Genomic DNA, 24,625 nt, shown 5'->3' on the forward strand with positions numbered 1-24,625 from the left:
CTCTCTCTCTCTCTCTCTCTCTCTCTCTCTCTCTCTCTGGCTAAGAGGAGATTAGGGTGATCAGTTTCACTGAAAAGCTTGAGCATTACTTGATCTGAATATTTTATGATACTAAGTGAATTAAGCAGTCGTCTTTTGAGTTCCCAATATTCTTATATATTGCTTCGCACAGATATGTACAGGTACAATTTTGTACTGAAAATGATTAACTGCTTATGTGCCCCTCTATTTTATTATGAATTCTTTGCTAAAACTAAAATTTCATTGGGAAAATAAACATTATTACCGGTTGTTCTGGCAAAAATTTATAAATTATTACTATTTTGCCCCGATTTTATTCAACTTATTGTTTCCATTATGGCCTAAAAATTTTATTTTAAAAGTAGTTATCGGATATATCTGCAGTTTAAAAGAAATATTATCCAAGGTGACTGCAAAAAAGGAGAGAAAAAAATGATGTGTAGAAAAGAAAGCATCAGTTTTCAATGTCCCTATTCGTCTCGTTATCACACAACGCTTTCCAAAATATGCTCTCTGTTATTTTCTCGGATTCATCTATACTTTCAGTTATCATCAATACTGCCTAACAGAATGCATCATAAAAATAGGAAAATGGGACTTAAAACACACAAAAGGGCAGAATAACATTAGAAACCGAAAGAATAAATGAGGGCGAACCTTTCAAATATCTAGGTGGAGTACTCTCCAATGCACATTTGTTTGCCTGACCAGTATAGCCAGCCATAAAGGGCCCTCGTCTAAGGTAAGTTTCTCATTGGATGGGTCGATATTGTACTCGGCTAGCACTCTCCTAGGCCCGCGTTCGATTCTCCGGCCAGCCAATGAAGAATCAGAGGAATTTGCTTGTTAGAGAAATTTATTTCTCGGTATAATGTGGTTCTGATTCCACAATAACCTGTAGGTCCCGTTGCTAGGTAACCAATTGGTTCTTAGCCACGTAAAATAAGTCTAATCCTTCGGGCCAGCCCTAGGTGAGCTGTTAATCAGCTCAGAGGTCTGGTTAAACCAAGATATACTTTCTTTCCTCGTCACAGGTAGGTGGGGTAGTGTTGATGGGGATAAGGGTCCTGGGTGTAGACTCAGGACTTCAATCCAGTCGAAAAACACAAATTTTAACTGGCATTTGTTGGTTGCTGACCATGCAATCAATGTTTCCAACCTCTTTGGTTGAGCCATAGCTCCAGAACAATGACATTCCTCCGCCTTGGGTTTGAATTTCTCAGCCTTTCTTGGTTACTTAACTCGTGAGTTATTATTCGTGTAATATAATTTATTATTAACTAAATAAGTTCAGTTCTATGTTTGTTTGTAATTTTATAATATCTGTTCTTTTTATTGCTATTTGTTACTACACAAATTCCAATCTAATAACAGTTATTTCTTCTTTTATTTTCAGTTAGGGGTATCCTATTCCATACATGCGTGACGGTATATTCATAATTTTCGACTTGTCGCATTTGAATTTATGGTCATTAAAACTTATATCAATAATAATGTTTAGGCTCAACCAGTTTCCAGCGAAAATGGTGGACAGTTTTCAACCTTAGGCAATTGCACTAATACTCAACAAGTTATATTGCCTAAAGCATTTCAACTAATTCATTCTGTGGTTTATGCTTGGGCGGCGAGCATTTTTTTTCTTGTTTCTGATGCTCGGGATGGAAAGCATTACAGTGACACCGGTGACGTGTTGGGACTTTCCTTCCGCCAACTTGGTCGTCCTGTTATGTCGATCTTGGATCTTTTATTCGAAACTCTCGAGGATGTTCATAATCAAAGTCCAACGCAAGCGGGACAAAAAAAAAAGAGAGAGAAGAAGAATATGAGTACTAACTTTAATATATATACTCTCAGTACGAGGACATAATAAATCAGAACTTCAAATTATTCTGGATCATGGAAGGGCTGAATTTTCAAGTCCTTTGCTCTTTCAGCTTTATTTGCTTGTTCATATATTTCTTGAGCGGAAAATAATTCCCGAGAATGATTTTCCTTAGACAAATCGCAGTTCTTCCCATGTCCCAATTAGACCGTGATGAGTGATAAAGCGATTGGAAATTCGCCTTCGCTCCTAAAAAAGCCAATTACTATCTTTCAGAAGGTTCATCGTCAGTTCTGTTCATCCATCATTATTTGTCTGGGGCTGAAGGAGAAACAAAGAAAACGGCCATAGAGCAGCTCAGGAAAATGGAGCACTATTTTTCATGGTTTATCTGGGTCAGCAGCAGCTCCTCCTCCTCCTCCTCCTCCTCCTCCCCCCCTCGCCGCTTTTTCTCACTTGGTTTTCCTGCGGATTTACTAAGGAAATTTCTTTCATTTCTGGCCAGGAGACGAAAGTTAAAGACGAACCACGATACTCATATTAAGATTACGGAGAGAGAGAGAGAGAGAGAGAGAGAGAGAGAGAGAGAGAGAGAGAGAGAGAGAGAGAGAGAGAGAGAGAGAGAGAGTCATTAACCATCAGCATCTTTGCTTGTATTAACTATTCCATTATCTTTCTCTTCTAAAAGCTACTTTCATTTCCCTACAACAAATTTCTATACTAAAATTTAAAAAGCCGCTTTAATAAAATGTTTACATAAAATATACAATTTTAATAAGAACTTCACAGATTAAATGGTACTGATGGGAATTTTTATAGCTATACCCATTAGTCTGAAACTGCTGGGTGGAGTAATATTGCACCTACTGACCCAAAGGGTTCGTCTCAAATATACAGGAGCATAAATTATATTCAATTCATAGGTAAACACAAAAGCTAAATGGCCCGATAAAATGAAATAAAAATCATAAAAAAATGTTGAGAAGTGTCCTCTTCTTTTATCTTACAAAGGATAGCTTGAAATACAAGTCAATTGCTTGTATTATTTCAACAACAATTGAAACGATACAGCCTGTGTATTCCCTTTTGACGAGGTGTTATCGAGATCTAGTGTGATAGATTCAAATCTGTCATAAAGGATATAGACATTGTAGCTTTAATATTCTGTAACATTCACATACGGGCAAGCTATGCACGATTTTGTGGAAAGCACAAAAATACACACTGACATAAATTGCATTCCTATTCAAAGAAAACTGACTATATAAAGAGTAAGTATTATTTCTGACACTAATATTAACAAGATCATTAATCACTCTCAGAAGGGATTGTACTCTTACACTCCTTTCTAGATTAGTCCTCTCTTCTTTCTCTGTGTCACTCTCTCTATGACCGAAGGCTTCTCCCTCTTCAGAAACTGATAAAATTTCCATAGGACCATCGAACGCCGCCTCCCAGATAGCCTTCACGCGTGACCGCTTCCTGGAATGCCACCAACTCGAGACATTCCTTATCTTATATGCCGCGAAAAATCAATAAGAGTTTCCCTTAGTCTCTCTACACACTGTCCTTACCTGGATTAAATAGACTAAAGTATGAAAAAACTTGCATTCCGAATGCATATAAATATGCTTCTCATATATTAGTTGAATGTTACCTGAAGAGATTTCTAAACCAAATTTACAGACTAAGAAACAAAGAATGGTCAACTGGAAAATAATCCAAATATGTGATGGAACCTTCTCAGCATGTAATTATTAAATAGAAAATGAGCACAGATCTGTCATGGTGATGATTAGCATTATCGTTTTGTTATTTGCTAACAGCTTCTACTCCTTGGAGAGAGAGGCAGTAAACTTTGTGACCACTCCGTTTAAAGCCAGCGAAGCCTAACCCTCTGAGAATACATCCGCTATATTGTGTTTAGGTTTTTCTCTAATAAAGATTGGATGTAACGAATCTTTATTTAATTGTTTATTTAGCTATCTAGCTTCTGTTGTATGTTTTCCCCAATACTGAGTAACTTCAATGTGAAACAAATCAGCAATTACTGCCACTTTCATCCCTCAGGTGCTGAATATCGGATGAACACCTTTTTTAAGTTTCTCCTTGCAGAAATACTCTCAGTATGTTATCAGTCACTGCAGCACTGAAATCGACAGACAGAGTCTGTGACTTTATTGTAATACTAGTCACCAAGGTCCAAATGCATCCATGGGGGTCTCAGTTAGTGAAGAGAACCAATAGAAAGTGACGCACTATGAACTTATCTGGAAGAAACTAAATCACCCACACACACACACACTATTAAATAAATTCTAATTAATTATTTCCACACAACAAATAAAAATTCCATCAACTTTCGTGATAGAATTTACACAGATACAGGCATACCATGACTTTACGAATGTTTAAATGGTATATATAGTACTATCTTATGTTAGTGCGAAAATACTAAAACTGATTGTTCCGTTACCACTTTCGTTATACTTAGTAGGCTGGAAGCACAGTAACAAAAATCGATCCAAGTAACAAACAAAATATGCAGGAAGTTGAAAAGCAAGCAAATTAAGTTGCCTGAAGAGCAGTGATGGAAGCAATATGTTAAAACCAAATTGCAAGACAACCTTCTCGTGACATCATGAAACTATCCTTAGGGAAGACTTTTGAGGCTCAATGGTCTCTCGATGCTCTTCTTTTTCTTAACTCCCGTCCTAGTCAACCAGCTTCTTATCAGACTTAATTTCCACGAAAAGGATATTAAAAATCATACAACACAAGAGGACAGACATTCGTATTATTTTGTTAAAAATAAAAATGAATACTAATTCTATGGATTTTATTGTTGCCCTATTTAAAAAAAAAAAGTCGTTTTTCTTTCAGAGAAACTATGGCAGTTCTAAAGGCTGCAATGCTTAAAGGCCAGTCTCCACTTTCTCAGTACTCTAAAGTGTAGTAGATATTCAAAACTCATAAGTACTTTCAGATCGACAGTATGCAAACAAGTGGCAATTGCGTCTTTGTAGTAATCCATTAGGTCTAATTAGTTACATCCAAGGAAATTTTATCAATAGACGTGTGAAGACTTTTTGAAACTGATTTGAGTACCGCCACAGACCTGCATAACTGTCAAGTCCTAATTTGTAAAATTCATAACTTAGCTCTTAAATTTCCGAAATGACAACAGTGAAGAGAACTTGGAGTGAGCCTGGCTGCTTAATTTCTATTGTAGCCTACCACAAGCCAATGTTTTTAGTTTCCATCAGTGACATAACTGTTGTCCTTTATGTTAAGAGCACAAAAAGTAGATGATATGAAGTTGCTAGCCTGAGCAAATACATGAAGCAGATCAACGCGGGGTTTATTCAATAAGATATGAGACAAATTTAGCCAAACCACAACCGTTATATGTGATCATTACTCTGAGTTGTCCTTGGTCAGAGGAGAGGTTTTCTTGATTATGAGCATACTCATAATTGATGTTAGGAGATTTTGAAAGAGAGAGAGAGAGAGAGAGAGAGAGAGAGAGAGAGAGAGAGAGAGAGAGAGAGAGAGAGTATACACTATGACTCGAAGATTAATTGACTACATTATGTGTACTGTTTTGACTAGAAATTATCTCCGAAGTAACTGACGGGTTTAAAAAGAATGTGAAAGAGTGTGCTACATCGGCCAAGTTATGTTGATTACGGATTTAGAAAGAGACTGATGTAGATACGTGTTTTTTAGTTTTCTGTAAAAGAAAACTATTGGGATGGCTATTCGTCTGACCGCCCGCACTTTTTTTGTCTGCCCTCAGATCTTAAAAACTACTGAGGCTAGAGGGTTGCATATTGGTATGTTGATCATCCATCCTCCAACCATCAAATATTCTAAATTGCAGCCGTCTAGCCTCAGTAGTTTTTATTTATTTACGGTTAAAGTTAGCCATCATGCATCTGGCACCGTTACAGGTGCCAACAACACACGCCACCACCGGGCCGTGGTGAAAGTTTCATGGACCGCGGCTGAGGTTTTCATGGGCCGTGGCTGAAAGTTTCATGGGCTGTGGCTGAAAGTTTCATGGGCCGCCGCTGAGAGTTTCATGGGCCGCGGCTGAGAGTTCCATGGGCCGTAGTTGAGAGTTTCATACAGCATTATATGCTGTACAGAAAATCGATTGCGCTGAAGAAACTTCGGCACATTTTAGTTTTCTGTAAAAGAAAACTATTGAGATGGCTATTTGTCCGTCTGTCCGCGGTTTTTCTGTCCGCCCTCAGATCTTAAAAACTACTGAGGCTAGAGGGCTGCAAATTGGTATGTTGATCATCCACCCTCCATATATCAAACATCCAAATTATAGCCCTCTAGCCTCAGTAATTTTTATTTTATTTAAGGTTAAATTTAGCCATAATAGTGCGTCTGGCAACGCTATTGGACAAGCCACCACCGAGCCGCGGCTCATACAGCGTTATACGCTGTACAGAAAACTCGATTGCGCCGAAGAAACTTCGGCTCATTTTTAACCCGTTTTCGTTGGAAAATACTTCGAAAACAGTTGAGGGATTCGAAAAAATTGCGTCTAGAGTTGAGGAAGAGATTAATTTTGAACTGAATGAAGATTTCGACGTCGATCCAGACGCGAATTCGCTACTTTTCCATGAAAATTCGACGCTCTTTGTGAAAAGGGAGACTATAGGAATCAGATATCATTTCGAATGTCTATGCATGATGTTAACATTTTCGTAAGCGTTGCATAATCGTTTTAATATGCTAATTTTTGCGTGTGCTATTATCATTATTATTTATCTCCTAGACGCGAAACAGTCAGTTTAGTATTGAAATGATCAGTAATCTGCCGTAGTGAATGAATGTGATGGATAGTTTTTTTTCTGGCAGCTAGCATAATTATTATAACTGTCAAGTGAGTAGCCTCTAAGCGGAGAAACGAGCCACATACAACGTAAATATTTTACATTTGTTAGCCGCCGTTTTCGGGAATTGATAGGTGGAAGAAAAGTAAAAAAGAAAAACGACCAGTCTGTATACTTGGCACAATCTCATCTCATGCTTAGGGAGCAGAGACGAGCATAATAATCAAATTTCAAACTTCTTTCAGCTTGTTGTGAAAAAAACAAAAATAAGAATGAGAAAAGGGACTCCATTCATTACCGTGTCTCGATCACTTTCTATTTTCGGTTGACAGGAAGCATCATTAAAGGAAGTTAATGATCCTCGTCCGTTTCTTTTGATCATTATGATGACTGGTACTATGAAAGCAGCAGTGTTTAGCACAGCCGCTGGATAAGCAGTTTTCATTTGTCGTGACGAAGCATCATGTGAAAACCGCACCTCTTAAACCCACCAATGCGGATCAAGGAGCCCAAGGAACGCGCAGAGCGACAATCTGTCGGTGTCTTCCAATTCAGTAGGTATCAAAAACTTATAAGGAAAACCACGAGTCTTTCATATTGACGTTCGAGAGAAAATAAGGAAGAAAATGAGATCTCTCATTGTGAGAGATTTGTTTACCCCATACGTTCCTGTAAAAGGTCACAAAAGTAATAAAAACGTTTGTATATTACATTGTTAACCGTTGAGATGGGAATTTGAAAAAGGATTTTCAGGAGAGAAAAAAATGAGCTGCAACTACCATCACTCTCAAGGCAGCATAAAAATATTTGTTGTTTAAGGTTTGCCTAATACACGTTTTTCTCCGTCTCACCTGTTGCTCAGTCATTGGTGATAAGCATTCAAACTATTTTTACGAAACTGAAAAAAATGTTCTTAATCAGAAAATGAAACGATAGAGAAGTAGAAAAGCAAATTCATCGTGTAAACTTTAAGAGCCGTCTTCTGTTCCTGACAGAAAAACTTTCCAAACGGACAGAATTAAGGAAAGCGTTTAGCCTAAGCTAAAGGAATATGGACTGTTATTTTTACAACACCACCCCCCTCCCCATCCGTATTTCCCGTAATGACAACCCCGGGATCCCAAAATATCCACGTACACTCCTCCACCTCCTTTTGTGGCAACCAACAATCCAGCAATGTAGTAGTGACCATGTCTATCTCTATTCTGGCTCTGTATTATTCAACTTTCGGCCGATACATTAAGGGGAATGGACTCTTCTGCGCGCAGGGCCTTACATAATCTCCACATTCAATAGAGCTTTAGGAGCAAAAACTCCCTGGACTAATGGTGATATTTTGACATTATTTACTGAAAATGAATGACTGTAAGAACTCAGTTTTAATTCACTGGATTAAAATGATAAAACAATATAGTCTTATGCATAATATGACCAGATTTTTTCTGTAAAAGGGGACATTTCATATATATATATATATATATATATATATATATATATATATATATATATATATATATATATATATATATATATATATATATCAAGAATCAATCCAAAACATTTTAAATAACTTCACTGGGTGTCGTAGCAGTCGGAGAAGACGATATTAGTTACCAGCTAGTGAAATGGCAAAATTAAACAAAATATCAGTAATATTCAATTAAAATGGGCACGGTTTTGTTTTTGTAGCACGAAAAAGCGGGACAAAAGTCACAAAAGTAAAAAAAAGAAACGGGACAGACGTTGAAAAAGCGGGACTGTCCCGCCTAAAAGCGGGACCCTGGTCACATCACAAGTTATGCAGTGATCCAAAATGAATGTTGTAAACTATGATAAATCTGTTGCGGGACCACAGGAGTCTGATCATTGCACACATCAATGACACTTTCTGCTCATATCAATGACAACGATCTCTTCATGCCATTCGCAGCCGTCTGAACTCTGAGTGCAGAGGCCAATCTGCAGGTTATTTTTAAAGTACCTCGAAGCCACCGGCACCCATCACTGACTTTACACAGCAAAGAAAAACTGGGAAAACGCGTACAAAGACGCCCATCATGTTATTTATAATGTTACCCTTTCCTCACACGTAAAGATACAAAGTTACTGGTAAAATGCTGGGTGATTTTTATACGAATTCCATCCCATCACACAGAATCCCTCCACCATAAAAAGTGCTGAACACGTACACAAAAATCACCTTTATAAAAATCTGAAAAGCAGAAAGATGTGCTAAGCATCTTTTCGAGCTTCAAGCTGACGAGTCAGCCGTGATTTCCGTTAAAACGACAAAATAACAGTTATTTTTATTATAGTATGACCATGGATAGAAAAGGGTGAAGCCATTTCTTTTCAGCGAGTCACTTTCTCTGTCGTAAAACATAAAATTTCAACACAGGCATGTCATTTCCCCTAACTAAGAGAGAGAGAGAGAGAGAGAGAGAGAGAGAGAGAGAGAGAGAGAGAGAGAGCCAACAAATTTCACGAAACTTCGATACAGCATTAAGATAATAAAATTACCGCAGGCTTCCTCGAAACAAGGGTGACAGCGTCAGGAAAGAAATTCATAGGAAACAGGAAGTTGATCAACATTATAATACTTTAGCTTAAAAAAAAAACCTCAACTTGTTACAAATTACGGGGACAAAAAAATTCATCTTCATATGAGTGTATATATTCTGCCGGTCTACATGCACGATCACGCCGTACATACACACACACACACACACACACACACACACACACACACACACACACACACACACACACACACACACACACACATATATATATATATATATATATATATATATATATATATATATATATATATATATATATATATATATATATATATATGCGCTAGCTGACCAACCTGGCTCCCGGAAAAACTGAATAACAGCCTACAGGTACAGTAGGCCCGTGAACACTTTAAATAACAGTCTACGGGCAGTGGGAGGGAAGAGGGAAGGGGGAGGGGGGGAAAAGAGGGAAGGAGGGGAAAGGGGAAGCACTGAGATGATAGAGGAGGGGGGATGGGGAAGGGGGAGGGGGGGAGGAAAGGTAGGGGAAGCAGAAGGTGAAGGGGATAGGAGGGGGTTGGTATGGGAGGGGAGAGAAAGGGGAGGATAAGGGGAGGGGAAAGAGCGGGGGAAAGGAAAGGAAATGGGTAGGGAGGGGAGGGGGGATGGTATGGGAGGGGAAAGAAGGGGGAGAGGAAAGAGCGAAGGAGAGGAAAGGAAAGTGGAAGGAGAGGGGAGGGGAAGAGGGAAGGGGGAGGGGAAACCCGAAAGGCGAGGGGAGGGTGAGGGGAAGATAAAGGGGGGGGGAGAGAAGCTACGTTCCCCTAGTAGGTTAGAAACGAATAAAAGGCATCACTGAACAAAGACAATAATAAATAAAAAATCTTATACTTCTAGATACGTGCTTAGATGTGTCTGTGTATTTGTGTGTGTGTGTGTATGGGGAGGAAAGGTCTGTCTCCCTTTCAACAGTAGATGGACCTTTTATCAATTACGTGAAATTCACTGCAACAAACCAAAGGAGATTTATTCTAGGTATGATGACGGTAATACCTCAGGGTACTTAAAAATTTGTATTTCATTGGCAGTGCATAATTAAAATACGTTTGGCTTAAGATGAACACTGAAAAAAATACGGTAATTTCTTCGCGAGTTATTTTTTAATGAGGGGGTAGATCTTCACGGAATCATTTGGTCTGCTAATACGCATGCGCGGATGGTGATGAATTAGTTCTTGATCTCCAAAGTTTTGCCGTAACTACGATTTTTTTTTTTTCGTGGATTAAGTACTTAGATATGATGATGGTATTACCACAAGGTACTTAAGAATTTATATTTTATTGTCAAGGTATGATTAAGATACATTTTAATGGGGGGTAGGCCTGTCACAGAAACATTTGGTCTGTTACTACTTTTTTCCGTGGTGAGAATTGTAAGGGTTGACTGGTGTGGTGGTACAAGTTATATTTTGAATTACATTGCTTTATGACTGAATGAAAGTAATTCTAATACAGTCAAACAGATCAGTTTACATTTTTTGGATGTACTAAACTGATGACAGGGTTTGCAGTGGACTGTGGGAGGAGTTTAATGATGTAACCAACAGAAAAGGTGGTGGTTTTCTGCCCAAGCTACTGGTGACTCCCATACAGTTACTGACGAAAAGGTGAACAACACCGGTAAAAACGAAAATTTCATTTGTTTTGTCTTCGTTTGTATGTCTGTCATGGGGTAGGGGTTTGACTTTGAGTTATAAACCTTCTGGGGTGACATAGGAGCCAAGTGCAAAATTTTTTCTAAGTCTGTCAACCAGCTCGGATTTCTATAACATCCAAACATACAAATATTCACTTTTATTATTACTGTTATATATATATATATATATATATATATATATATATATATATATATATATATATATATATATATATATATATATATATCATCATCATCAGGGGATTCAAAGGGAAAGGCATCGTACCCAGGCTCATTTATTTTGCCAACGTTTCACGACTCATAGTCGCATCCTCAAGGATAGAATACGAACATGAAAGCCAAGCACTGCATGACCCATAAAAATTATCCAATATTTAATAAAATCCAATGAACATCAGCTTGTTCAAAAATTTAAAATAATCTATAAACACCTTAACATGAAAATACACTAAACATTAAAATTACGCAAAAAAAATCTGTAAAATTCTAAAACACTAAGTGTATAAAATACTAAAATAGTAAGGCCACTTTGTACCTTATCCTTGTAAAGGACGGGCAGTGACTAAACGAATTTCGCCAAAACAAACAGCGCTCCTTAAGCGATAAACAACTGAATAGAGGACTGCGTATTTAGAGACTTAACTATTATTTTTTTATCATAATGGACGCCAAGGTAGTTAGGTCGTTTTCATAATATACTTGACCTATAATTGTAAAGTCCTTATCATCGATGTACGTTTTACATAACTTAGAGTGGTTCCTAATATTTGATTGTTCGGGGGCTTGTCAATCTACTGCCTGATCTAAAACTGTGAAAAATCACTGGAATTATAAGTGAGATACAACCAATCTTGATATAGAGAGGATTCCGTAGAAATGGCAACAAGCCCACTTGCGGTCTATCAGGGTCCTAAAACTGACGCCCCTGTGAGAATCTGTCCCCACTTTGATTAACCTCCGGGTACAACCCACATAATTCCCAGGACCACATCTCGGGCACGTATATTTTTAAACAGCACTGGATTTTAGAAGAGGACTAAGGCGGCCTTTCGTTTTGAATAGACATCCGATTGTTAATGGATTTTTAGAACGATTTTAAGGTTCAACGTCTGGAATTTTTAAAAAATAATTGTCAGGAACTTTTTTCTGCAACGTTCATCATGAAAAAAAAAAGAGATGCTAGCAAACATTTTTAATTTCGGAGCTGTCAATACCGTTGGCACCTCTATGAACTGAACCGAGCGTCTGGCATTTTCTTAAGCATTCTAAACAGCAGTTTGTCTGGGAAGCAGTTATTTTTAAGACACTGAAAATGTTTGCTAGCTTCCCTTTTTTTCATGATGACCTTCGCAGAAATAAATTCTTGACAATTATTACAAAAATTCCAGGCGTTGAACCTAAATCGTTCCAAAAATCCGTTAATAATCGGATCTCTATTCAAAACGAAAGGCAGCCTTAGTTCTCTTCTAAAATCCAGTGCTGTTTATAAATATACGTGCCCGAGATGTGATCATGGGACTTACGTGCGTTGTACTGGGAGGTTACTCAAAGTGGGAACAGATTCTCACAGGGGCGTCAGTTTTAGAATCCTGATAGACAGCAAGTGACCGTTGTTGCCATTTCTACGGAATTCTCTGTATATTAAGATTGGTTGTATCTCACTTATAATTCCAGTGATTTCGCACAAAGCATAATGTCCAGAAAACTGTATCTGCCACGAACATTATCAACGATTAATATTAACTAATACAACTGCAATAATAAGATATCATATTCTATATATGCATTTTGAAAAAAAAAATGTGTTCCGTACCATTTGATAGCATTTTCAAAATAACTATTCAAATAATATCAAACAACAACAGCACCTTTATTTGTAGGCAAATGGTGGGGTGAAGGTCTTTCCATCATTAGTTGTGTGAATCAGTATCCAATTTAAGGCTATAAATTGTATCTTTATACCTTTAATCTATGGTAAAATCAACCTTGTAAATAAACACAACTACAAAAATAAATCACTGATTAAATTTCACTTTGATTTATTCTTGGCCACATGAAAAAACGAGTTCTTGAACGAACATTTTTTCTCAATTCGAAATCTCTGTACTGAAGTTTCAATATGTCATAAAGATCTCTTTGGTACATCTTTAATACGTTGATTTCGATTCATTTTCTTTATTTGAATTATGTGTTTTTCCTGCAGTGTCAACTCAGTAAGTAAAAAGGGTGAAGTAAAGAGAGAGAGAGAGAGAGAGAGAGAGAGAGAGAGAGAGAGAGAGAGAGAGAGAGAGAGAGAGAGAGAGAGAAATGGTGCTAAATGCATTCATAGATTATAGAGAAAAACTGATATCATCCTGCCGAAACTTGTATTACTTAAAGTAGCCGTCAACTTCACTGTTTTTTTATCCCCTTTCCATATAACTGAAACTACAATACGAGTTAATTTCATCGATTAAGTCCCATTTTTCCGTACACCTCAAACGTTATCTGACGAGGATTGTTCTTACTGCATAACTATAGCCGAATCTTCTAACCGTATGATTTTCATACTTGCTATGACATTACGGGAAGTGACGTATTTCACTTTTCTGGGGAAATGCAAGAGCCATCAGGTAATGATGCTTCGTTGCTACTTTAGATAAATATCAGATCATTTGCATAAAGAGTGAAAGGGATGGGGATAACACCTCCTACAAGGCTTAAAAAGAAGAAGAAGACTAAACTGAAAACTTTTGCAAAAGTGAACGTGACTGAGCCCTTCATTTGCTGGCGCATCTTGTCCGCATTTTCGGATTTGGCTTTAATGGAAGTCTGCAGTCTGTTTCGGGTTTGCCACCTTGGGGCCTCCCTCGGGGAGATACTTGTCTCTCGGGCACTCATGGACGCTCCAGATGAGCCTGCCATTTGCTTTTTTGGGTTTTTCTCCGCTAAGTACGCAAAACGCACCTGGAAGCACAATCCCGTCAAGTCCAGGTGGCCATGGAACGTGTCCTTAGACATTCATATCAATAAAAGCGTTAGAATTGTCTAAACTTACATATGCATATACTTGGCGTACAAAGTAATAGAAATAAATTTACACACATGCACACGCAAATGCATATTTTTGCAACACTGAGCCGTTTCCCGTAACAGGGAGTGGCTCCGTAGAAAACACAACAGAAAGGCCACTGAAGCATACATGATTCAACTTCCGAATTTGGCATGAACTCAATCGCGGATGAATGACCTCACCTGTCTCGACCCTCTGAATCAGTCAGGGGAGCCAGTTTCTGCTCCAGACACACCTGCATCTCACTGGTCGTAATTGTTGTGTGTAATACTTTTCTTTGATCGCTAGTAAATTTACAATTTGTGCTATGATGCTCATTCCGGCGTTATTTCGAAGCTCAATATTTTAGTTTATTATGGCATATGAAAAAAGTTAAAAATGACGAATGATGAGCTAAAGTGAGCCACGAACAACAACGAAAAAACTATACGTATTCTTAAAAAAAATTTGCTTTGATTTAACTGTTTAAGACATGGTAAAAATGTTTAGGCCATGTGAAATATTCTTTCAAATTATATAGGCTTTCTTGATTTCTATTACATTTTTACGCAATAAACCTCGAAGGACTATATACCATTTTTTGACAGTGCTGATAAGTGAGCAGCAATATCTGGATTTTTTTTTTTTAGCTGATTTGCCATGTCAACGATTAGACCTTTGAATGACCGGTCAACATTTCATAACTGATCCAAAGGGTTAAGAGGTATTCGAGTGTATATTGCACTTGCTAAATTCTTTCAGAACTTCATCGCTTAATACTTCTTCGAGTATTGACTTTAAATGACTGCTTATTCCGCAATACGTTGTCTGCATGATTTTGTGGGAAAAACTTTTCGTAAATGGCATTACAGAAATTTAATGATTTATTGTATGTTTTGTAATTCACTTACCCTTATTCATTCTGAATTTTTAGTCTTGATATAAAATACTCATATATTGTACGTAATGTAAAATAAAGGAAATTATCTGTATTTACTTTAAGGTAGTTACACAACTCGTCAAACAAATTCTCTCTCTCTCTCTCTCTCTCTCTCTCTCTCTCTCTCTCTCTCTCTCTCTCTCTCTCTCAGTATTTTGTTTGTGAATGGGTTTCTCGGTCACGAGAGAAAATAGGCTTCTGTTTATTTTCCCTCTTGACTGCAACGCAATTTGTGGGAGCTCTTCGTTGGGTGAGTCGGTAAATATGTGGACTAGCACTCGCTAGGCCCGAGTTCGAGTCTCCGGCCGGCTGATGAAGAGTTAGAGGAATTTATTTCTGGTGATAGAAATTCATTTCTCGCTATAATGTGGTTCGGATTCCACAATAAGCTGTAGGTCCCGTTGCTAAGTAACCAACTGGTTCTTAGCCACGTAAAATAAGTCTAATCCTTCGGGCCAGCCGCAGGAGAGCTGTTAATCAGCTCAGTGGTCTGGTAAAACTAAGATATACTTAACTTTTTGTTGGGGGTGGGAGGGGTGCGGTTTGTAGAACACTGGGCCGAATTTAAGGGTGTCGTGTACCTACTGTATGTGCAATATATTCTCATTTCCTTTCCTTCGCCGCATACATCTTATAAGCGGCATTTTGCTGATGCAAAGCTGCTGAGCAATGTCGATTATCGAAACCTTAGCACTACGCTAATTAAAGATCCATGGCTTGCGAGGTGAGGTTTCTGTGCATTCGCCCGTTTTCCATCTCCTCTACGCCAGTCAGTTGACTTTTTCCACCCATGTTTGACGTCATAAGCAAGAGGTTAAGATTATGGAACCATATTTCCCATTCTTCTAGTGTATTTGCGACAACCGTTTTGGAAGATGATTTTTCAAAAGCGAGAGGATCCAGGTTAGAGTACCGGGCAAGATCAGAGCGACATAACCCTCTTCTGCAAAAACACTCTTTAGAGTCACCTTTGCTGCCCTAAGCAGTGTATTCTGCACCTGGTAGTCAGTCAACCATAATGAGGTGCAGCCAAGAATAGAAGAAGCTCAGAGTCGGAGGGATTAGTCAGTCGCTTCAGCTATTTCCTGCAATAAATAAATAAATATACATATATTTACGAGTATGTATATATACTGTATATATGTGTACACACATACATATATGTATATATACTGTATATATGTATACACACACACACACACACATATATATATATATATATATACACTTCAGTTCTTTAATAAGAAAAATGAAACTGAGAGAGAGAGAGAGAGAGAGAGAGAGAGAGAGAGAGAGAGAAAGAGAGAGAGAGAGAGAGAGAGAGAGAGAGAGAGAGAGAGAGAGAGAGAGAGAGAGAGAGAACAGATCCATGAGGAGCAAATTCAGTCCTCACTGACTGAAATGGAATCGGCATCGACGCCTCTCTCGGGCTAAACATTTCTTTGGAACGTCGCCTATCTGGCCTGGAAGCCCTATAGCTCAAGAGCCGTTCAACGCTTTACTACCTTCATCTTGCACCGTCGTCTTTCCATAGCGGGGATTATCGCCAAAGCTCGAAGCCTGTAGACATCAATATGTGTCTCATCGGCTCAAGTATTTGCATATAAAAAGCCCAGATGAAGATGTAGTAGACGTTTACTGCCGTTATTTTTTTTTTTTTTTTGAGAAAAGAAGACACTTTTGAGGCAAAATGAAAAATGGTGACAATAAGCGCTTTAAAATCTGCTGAAACATCGTACCCTTGAGAGCGCTGACGCGATCGATGCAGAAAAAATAAATAGGTATTTCATGTTCTCTATCTCTCTGTCTCGGCATGCCAACTGCCTTCACTTTTATATTTAATTTGTTATTCAGTTCAGAATAGAAGGAGAACCATGGCAAATCACAAATGCGATGCTAGGGAATAGCAGATAATAACAGGATTGAATTAGAATTTGTTGAAGTCAACGTAACATCGTCAAAATGAGATGTCCTGTCCTTTGAATGCGCCTTTAGACATCAAAAGGGGCAAGGTGGTTTTCTCAAGCCTAACGAACCATATCATCAGTATTACCAACAATGAAAACCGAACTTCTCAACAGCCTGAGTGAGAATGGTCATACAAGGCCTAAGTACACTGTCTGGAAAGAAATGTTACACTTGATGAAAATGCAACGTGAAGCATAATACCCACAAATGTTTTTGGTTACACAACCGTAGGTCTTAATTCATTACTATGAGTTCAAGACCATAACTTGAAAGTTTGCTAGGTACTCCTAGAAACATGACATAATAATAATAATAATAATAATAATAATAATAATAATAATAATAATAATAATAATATAAATTTAACAACACGAGAGAGAGAGAGAGAGAGAGAGAGAGAGAGAGAGAGAGAGAGAGAGAGAGAGAGAGAGAGAGAGAGGGGAAGCAACTAAAAAAGTCGTATTAAATTAGGAGATATTCTAAGAGTAGCGTAAATAGACACACGCACACACATACACACACACACACACACACACACACACACACACATATATATATATATATATATATATATATATATATATATATATATATATATATATATATATATAAAAGTGAATGTTTGTATATTTGTTTGGATACTATAGAAATCCAAACCACTTGACAGACCCAGACAAAATTTTGCACGCGTCCTCTATGTCACCCCAGAAAGCTTTATAACTCAAAAATTAAATCCTTACTCCGTGACAGACATGCAAACACAGACAAAACAAATGAAATTTTCGTTTTAAGGTCACCTTTTTCCTTCAGTGACGCTCCACCTTTTCTTCCAGGAGAAGCCAGACGTATGATTAACCTACAACAATAAATCCCCTATATTTCAGAATTTACGTGAATTTTGGTCATAATCTACATTGAAACCTAAATTGATAATTTCTTTCTGTAGTAAGCACAGCTGTGTACGGGCATGTGTAGTAGTGGCTAAATTCGATGCTTTCAACCAGCAGAAACCACTATCAAACACTCTCTCTCTCTCTCTCTCTCTCTCTCTCTCTCTCTCTCTCTCTCAGGGCATCACTCAAACAATTTGGAGCTAAATCTATCGCTGTCTGTGAGGTTTATTACTAAATTATTACCTAGAGAAAAGAACAACAATTTACGATGCAAAAAAGTGGAAGGCAGCATTTGCATAAGCAACAAAAGAACAGTAGTAGGCAACTTTTGGTACAAATAGTAGCCTACAGAAGTTGAGATGATACATCATTATACCTCAAATGATTCCATAACTCTAATACGTGCTTCTTTACAAAAGTAGCCGAACATAAAAGGAATATATAGAGAAAAATAACTGTTACTTTTACATCCGCGACATCTGGCAGCCGCTTCATCACGTGGAATGCAATAATCACAAGTCATATGCCCCCCCGGTTCATACATATGGTTGAAGACGTTATATGATATAAAAACTAAACAAACACATTCTCCCTTTGCGTACGGTGTTCGATTGGTCCTACACACGATCCTACGTCATTTATTACATGATCACCAACATCATGTAGGAAGAAGAACATGTTGTTGGCTGTGCTGTTTAACTTTTGTGGGTGGAGCCTATTTCCTTAGAAAACACGCAGGTCTGCTCGCTCTCTCTCTCTCTCTCTCTCTCTCTCTCTCTCTCTCTCTCTCTCTCTCTCTCTCTCTGCATAGGTCAACAAATGCGGATTTCCTCATTAATTCGTTCGTTCCTTCTTCGTTTTAACTTTCGGAATTCATTATAGCGACCGATTCGTGACGTTACGGCGACGTATTTCGTTATACAGTCGGTTTAATGGGAATTTTTTTGCAATTTTGAAAACCAATTACTGCTCAAAGGTAGATCAAATGAAAATCAGACTTATAAAAAACGTGTTTTTCTAATTTTTTTGTGATGGAAATGCCTTAAAGGAAGTCACACTAAAGTAGTAAGGCCCTGTGACAGAAAACTAAACTCTATGGAGAAAAAGTTAAGTATATTTTAGTTTAACCAGACCACTGAGCTGATTAACAGCTCTCCTAGGGCTGGCCCGAAGGATTAGACTTATTTTACGTGGCTAAGAACCAATTGGTTACTTAGCAACGGGACCTACAGCTTATTGTGGAATCCGAACCACATTATAGCGAGAAATGAATTTCTATCACCAGAAATAATTTCCTCTAACTCTTCATCAGCCGGCCGGGGAAACTGAACTCCGGCCCATCGAGTGACAGTCCGAAGCTCAACCGACTCGCCAACTCTATGGAGAATTCAGAAATGTAGAGATACTAGCAAATATTTCTTAAATACCAAAGGAACATCATTAGCAATTTAAATCCTAAAGACAAATTCAGAGCCATACGTTAAAAAGACAGATTATATATATATATATATATATATATATATATATATAAATATATATATATATATAAATATATATATATATATATATATATATATATATATATATATATATATATATATACGAGGTTACAGTATGTATATACTGAATATTCTCCGATAATGAATGCAGTATGACTTGCCGGCTTGATGGAAACTGGAGCAATGATATGCAAGAATAAAAGCAAGGTGAATATACATTACTTTCTATGGGGTATTGTGGCGTATGAGGTTGGCGATTTTATTTATGTTGGTGAGTTTCTGTACATATGATATGTACCACCTCATTAAAACTGTACATACACAGAATTTATTTTATAAATATGCACATTTAGTTTTCCCAGGCAGATACAGGTTGGCCAGCTAGTATGTATGTATGTATGTATGTATGTATATATATATATATATATATATATATATATATATATATATATATATATATATATATATATATATATATATATATATATATATATATATATATATATATACTCCTTTGAACATCTCCCATACACACACATATATATGTGTATATATATATACATAATACTGTATATATGTGTGTGTGTGCGTGTGTGTATGGGAGATGTTCAAAGGAGTTACTTTTCGAAGGAGTGGCAGAGTGGTGGTAGAGATGGAACAATTACAGAAAGGGAAACAAATAGGCGAAATTTTATTAATTGGACATGACATAAAAATTCAATAACTGCATTACCATGAAAAACTATCTTTTCAAATGTTAAAAAAATATTTACTCTTTAATTTTCATCACTAGTAACCTCACCATACCTAGCTATAACAGTAGCAAGTCGCTGTTCCCATTGGATTATTCCCAGCAATTAGCCGCTCCACTTCTTGGTGTGTTCGATGTTCTTATAAAAACTCTTTAATCATAAAAAATACTCCCACGTGGTAATGTTCTACCACCGTTTCGAACCTTCTGTGCCAGGCTTCCAAATTATTATTAGTTTTTGGAAGATTGTATGCCTGTAGATGATGAATATTCGATACAGTTGGAGGAAATCTTGGTGGGTGACGCTACTGGAGTCGTCCTGGTCGTCCTCTTCGCCTTGCAGCAATGGACCTTCCCAGCACGAATGTGTCTTCAAAATACTTGTGCACTGTTTCAGCGTTATATGGAGCACAGCTTGGCAAATATGAAAATGCATCGCAAATTTCCCCTGGAGGTAAAAATGCGAGGCCAGACAACTTTTCTATGCTTAAGGCCACATCTTCATTATTTTTGTAGATATTCACAAGACCATTCTTCTGGACACTTCGATATAATATGTTTTGACAAAGATGAAACAAACACCCTGTTGCCTTAGCAGTCGGACATTATTCTTGAAAAGCATTTATGCTTGCAACTATTATATATTTAGGGTTCAACTCAATTTCCTTTGTTTCTGCAACTTAAACTAATAATTCAAGCATGGGTGCACATACCTCCTGTGTTTTTCCAGGCAGTAAGGCATAAACAACGGGAAACGTTTGTCCAAGAAACATGTAGCGAATGGTATATATTTGACGGAAAAGCCGAGGGCAAGTTTTAAACGTTCCACCGAGAAACCAGACCTCCGAGTTAGCTACTATAGTTTCTTTAAATTGTCGGCAGTTCGAAATCCAATAATTCTCACATTTTCCTGCTGCCTCTCGTTTTCATTAGCCGTGTCTCCATCTTTTGCGTCAAACAATCAAAGTTTTTTCTCCACTTCTGGTAATCTTTAAACTATCTGGGATCACTAAATTTGCTGCGCAATCTGGTTCCTTTTTTCGGATACGACGAACAACTTGTTTCACAGCAGTTGTGGAAGGCATCTCTATTGAGTCACTTATGTTTACTGTCTGTCGAACCTCTTGGACAATTAAGGCAGGTGTCGCATTTGAAATTTTAGACCTTGACTTCAATTCTGCTAATGTCTCTATTACTTCCTTTCTTCCATCTATCGGGGGATGGATTGTGTGCTTTGCCTTCCGATACTGAGCCACCATTGGTATTGAAAAGGGATACATCCCGAAGAGTAGAAGAACCATTACAGTTTTTATCTTCACGGAGGAAACAATGGTCATGATTTCTGGATCGTTGATGTCAGTATATATATATATATATATATATATATATATATATATATATATATATATATATATATATATATATATATATATATATATATATATATATATATATATCCATTAGAAGCAAGCTTCTCCTTGTCCATCTGAGATTTAACAAAGACGTACTGATCCATGATGGAATGTATATAAAGCACTGTTCAAGAAATGCAGATTTGTAATAATAAATATTGTTTGCATAGAATATATACGAACGAGAAAGAAAACTTTTAGATTGTTCAAACATGATTCTATTGTAGTTGTAATAACAGAAACCAGCATTTTAAGTAATTAGACAATTTCTGCAAGGCTAAAAGTTTGGGAAAACAATTAAAGACTGAACTGCATCCTTTGGGGAGTTTTCAAACGATGAAACCACTGTTTCAAGTTATTAGATGTTTCAATTCTTTGCAGATATTTTGTTTTTGTCACTCTTTCGTAATGTCACTCCTTTGATTTTCTTATTTTCTGTCAAGCTTTTGTCATGTCACTCTTTGATAATAACCCATATATATAGGGGAAGGGGAGGGAGGGAGGGGAGATATAGGGGAGGGAAGGGGGAGATAAGTTACGTTCCTCTATTAGAAGGGAATAAAAGGCATCTCCACTGAACAAAGGCAATAAATAAAAAATATTGTATTTCTACGATACGTGCTCATGTGTGTCTGCGTTTGTGTGTTGGGGTGGGGAGATGGTCTGTCTCTCTTGCAACAATAGAAGGACCTTCTATCGATTACGTGAAATGCACTGCACGGCAAATCGGAGGAGAGTCGTGCAGGTATCTGAGTTCATCAAAATGCACGAATTCGTAGTAGCTGAACGTACAGCTAACTCGTTAACGTACGAAACTTCAGAAACTCAAGCAAGAAATGGAAGTGCGATCATTAGGCATAGTAGCTGAAATCGGAGTGGTGGATTTATTTTGATAGTGTGTGATCATGTGAGTGCTTTGCGTTTTTTCTGTTTGTGTTTGTGAGAATTCACCGCATTACGTTCGATAAACATGTAAAGAATGACTTTGAAAAGCTTCTCGTTTGTCCCGAAATTCTCTGAAGACGGCTATGAATCGCGAGCGATTAGCCTTTCCGTTTCGAAAGGTGACTGCACCCGTTGAGAAGCGCTCGATATAGTGAAGTAGAAAACATCATCACTAAACATTGATTTTTTCCCTCCCATTCCCTTCATTTTCTTCTCCTCCAATTCCGCCCAAGTTACTGGTGACTCCCATAACGTTACTAAAGAAAAGGTGGACAACATCGGTAAAAAGGAAAATTTCATTTGTTTTGTCTGTGTTTTTATGTCTGTCACAGGGTAGGGGTTTGATTTTGAGTTATAAACCCTTCTGGGGTGACATTGAGGCCGTGTGCAAAATTTTGTCTGGGTCTGTCAAGCGGTTCGGATTTCTATAGCGTCCAAATATGCAAACATTCACTTATATATATATATATATATATATATATATATATATATATATATATATATATATATATATATATATATATATATATATATATATATGCATGTATATACACACACACACACACACACATATATATATATATATATATATATATATATATAAATAGAGAGAGAGAGAGAGAGAGAGAGAGAGAGAGAGAGAGAGAGAGAGAGAGAGAGAGAGAGAGAGAGAGAGAGAGCTTTTTATGCACTGTTAAGTGGACAATACGTGAAAGCATGGTCATGATTATTTCTAAATCAGATTGGCAGAGGAAAAACGAACATCACCAGGGGTTAGAAAAACGATGTAAGTCTAGGTTTGCCTTTTATCGTAAACTGCAGTCTTTTGTTGCAAAACAGCCTCTTCGAAAAGGAGCATAGACTGTAGGGAGGGGTTGCATGACTTGACTCGAGGCTAAATAAGTCGTAAATAACGACACAGGAAGATGAATAAGAAGCTGATGACACGCTTCACACCAGAAATGTGCTTGCATCTAGGACATAGGAGGCCAAGGCGCATCCTTCGCGCAAGACATTAGCACATCTCTCGAAGTTGTGAGAGGGCACTGTAAGGAATGCGCTGAAGCTGGAACAAACGTTGACGTACTTAGCGGCATACATACTTCACAGTGAGAAAAAATAATCAGTTTACTGGGAAATTAGTGCACTTGAAAATGAGCGTAATCAAATTGCGAAACATCAATAAATATGGCAACCTCCCAGTTCACGAGACGTTTCGAAACAGTTCGTTAAAAGGCAATTTTAACTGGAAACTGGAAAATCCTCCTGGAATTCTTGTTCTCTCTTACTTCTCACAGAAATGATATCAAAGGTGAGGAATGATAGTGTTAATTTCTCTTCCACGCACCACAAACCATTTATCACCGGGGAAGATTACTTCGGTAATAGTTGGTTTCCATTACCAGCAGTTAATTAAATGGAGACCCTTGTTTGTAGGATTCTGCTGCTACAAAGACAAGCGCTGCATCGTGATCAAAGTAAAGGTCGTCTATTTGGAGGAGTGAAATAACCTTTCTCCAGACTGACTTCGTCTCATCGAGTTATCTTCCGTCGGATCGCTTATTCTGGAAGACCGAAATGCTACACGGTTTTTATTTAGATAAAAAAAAATAATTGAAGTAATAAAACATAATAAAAGCAATGTAAGGTAAACACAGAAAGATATTTTCTCCGTTTCTCGTTTCTGTTCAAATTATCATTATCAAACCAAACCAATATTGTTGTGAAGTCTTTATTCGTATTGTCATGATACCTAAATTATGGCCAAATTTTCAGATCTTCATGGAATTTGATAAGCAGGAGGACCATGGGTCTGCCAACTGACCCAACTGGTTATAACGAACACCTACTTACAGGTCCCAAGGGGACAAAAACGGCAGCAGTAGTCAAGATATAGAAATCTCTCTAAAAAAAATAATAATAATGTCCAGCCACAAGGCAAACCAATTCCTTGGTTTCATGTCCTTCAAAATGAGGAAGTAACGAACATAAGTAAATTCCAATTTCTATAAATTTCCTGAGAAATATTAGAACCAGAAATTACTTCCATTAAATGACGTTCACCACTGTAATGAGATAGAAAGAATATCAGAGATTAATATGAAGCCGCCCTTGGGAAAAAATCACGAAACTGTTACGTGAACAGCTCCGAAAATCAATCCAGCTGAATTCAAAGAGAAATTCACTGAAAATTGCGAAATGTTGAATGTTGGAACATTCTCTAGTAAGGAGATGTTGACACACTGGCATCA

The 24,625-nt window shown here is 37.5% G+C and overlaps 1 protein-coding gene across 9 annotated transcripts in view; it reads right to left on the reverse strand.

Moving 5' to 3' along the window:
- SK (small conductance calcium-activated potassium channel) overlaps positions 1-24,625 on the reverse strand; it is a 554,217-nt gene that overhangs the window by 238,271 nt on the left and 291,321 nt on the right. The gene's annotated exons all lie outside the window — the stretch shown is intronic.

This window comes from Macrobrachium rosenbergii, chromosome 28, assembly GCF_040412425.1.
Source record: "Macrobrachium rosenbergii isolate ZJJX-2024 chromosome 28, ASM4041242v1, whole genome shotgun sequence".
NCBI lineage: Eukaryota > Metazoa > Arthropoda > Malacostraca > Decapoda > Palaemonidae > Macrobrachium > Macrobrachium rosenbergii.